Source organism: Marmota monax, unplaced genomic scaffold, assembly GCF_021218885.2.
Source record: "Marmota monax isolate L192 unplaced genomic scaffold, Marmota_monax_Labrador192_F-V1.1 WCK01_AAM20220418_F8-fsc00014, whole genome shotgun sequence".
Classification (NCBI taxonomy): domain Eukaryota; kingdom Metazoa; phylum Chordata; class Mammalia; order Rodentia; family Sciuridae; genus Marmota; species Marmota monax.
Window position 1 is genome coordinate 15,115,672 of NW_026695222.1, and position 1,931 is coordinate 15,117,602.

General features: G+C 40.8%; 1 non-coding gene across 1 annotated transcript; it reads left to right on the forward strand.

The window, feature by feature from the left end:
• The first annotated feature begins 285 nt into the window (after window positions 1-285).
• Window positions 286-387, forward strand: LOC124086018 (small nucleolar RNA U13). Its single transcript, XR_006849690.1, has one exon. It is a non-coding gene; the product is annotated as a small nucleolar RNA U13 (small nucleolar RNA).
• Window positions 388-1,931: the final 1,544 nt, after the last annotated feature.

Here is a 1,931-nt window from a genome sequence, read left to right on the forward strand (position 1 = left end):
ATCTGAGTCATTTCCAGCTTCTGGCTTTTATAAAGCTACTTTGGACATTTATGTATGAATCTGTGTCAACATTTACTGTAACATGTGTTGTAGCTAATAAATCTGGGCAGATCCTACCACCCCATCACCACTAGCCAAAAAATATGAGTGGTGGCAGGCAGAAATATGAAAGTTTGCCTCAAACTTAGACAAATAGTTCTTTCCTACCCCGGCAAAAGTAGTTGGTCCAAGGAGCAGTCATTGACCCAAAGTTAGAGGCTTTTCTCATAAGAAAGAAATATTTTGATCCTTCGGTTCATAAGCGTGATGATTGGGTATTCACGCTCTTGTGTGAGATGTGCCTCCCTCTAAACCTTATTACGACATCAGCACATTACCCGTCTGACGTGAAAAAAAAAAAGAAAGAAAGAAATATTTTCCACTAGGGTTGCTAAAATGGGACTGTGAAAGCTTGAACTGCCATACCTTTCTACCCTGGTTGCATAAGGAAGCCCTTATGTGGTAGGAGAGAACAAGAACCACACAGAGGAAAAAGAGAGTAGGGGGAGAGAATGAGACTCCCTGCCTTCTCCAGGAATTAGATTGAAACTTGACCACATCAATGTTCAGATGGAACTGGGACCCTGAGGAACCCAGTGAAGAAGAAACTGGAGGCTAGAGGAGAAGGGACGTAAAGGAGGCAGCTAAAAGTCATGTATCATGGTCTCAGTGTCCTGATTTGCAAGGGTTCAGCCCTTTCTTAATTTTAATATTAGACAAGGAAGCTTCCAGGCTGAGGCCCTGACAAAGAGAATGAATCTGGTTCTTCATCTGCAGAGAGAGAGACCATGAACACATAGAACAGTTTCCCTTACCACCTTTGTCTCCACCTATCCTTAGTTGAGGCCTGTTAGTATAACAGTAAGATTGAGTCTGAGGATACAAAGAAAATAAGATAGTCTGTCTTTTCCAGGACCTCACACATTAATGGAGGAGGTATATCTCATGTAGCCTAGCTTCTAGTAGGCACTGGGAACTTGTATTAGTCTTCTAGGACTGCCATCACAATGTGCCACAGACTGGGTAGCTTAAACAATGGAACTGTACTTTCTCACAGTGTTGAGGTCAGAAGTCTAAGATCAATAATGCATTCTGTTGTCATCTATAACAAATTAAAATTTTTTTTTAAAAATTCAGTACTTATAATATGTGCATATATCCTATTATGTTACTACAATAAAAAGCATTAAAAATGTTAGAAGGAGGAGGAGGAGGAGGAGGAGGAGGAGGAGGAGGAGGAGAAGGAGAAAGGAGAAGAAGTCTAAGATCAGGTTGTTGGGAGATTTGATTTCTTCTAAGGCCTCACTTCTTGGCTTGCAGATGGCTATATCCTCCTATATCTTCACACTGGCTTCCCTCTGTATGTGTCTATGTCCACGTTTTCTTTCTTATAAAGACAGCAATCAGATTGGAGTAGGGCTCATCTTAAAGATCTCATTTTAGTTTAATTACCCCTTTAAAGACCCTACCTCCTAGGGCTGGGGTTGTGGCACAGTGGTAGAGAGCTTGCCTAGCATGTGTGAGACAGTGGGTTTGATTCTGAGCACCATATATAAATAAATAAAATAAATGTCCATTGACAACTAAAAAATATTTTTAAAAAAGACCCTGCCCCAGGGCTGGGGATGTGGCTCAAGTGGTAGCGCGCTCGCCTGGCATGCGTGCGGCCTGGGTTCGATCCTCAGCACCACATACAAACAAAGATGTTGTGTCCGCCGAAAACTAATAAATAAATAAATACTTTTAAAAAAAAAAAAAGACCCTGCCTCCAAATACTGTTATAAGGTTATAAGATATAAGGTTAGGACCTTGACATATGAATTTTGGAGGAAACAATTCAGTTCAAAACAGAAGCCACTAAAGGATTTTAAGTAAGGAAGGGTATGAACAGA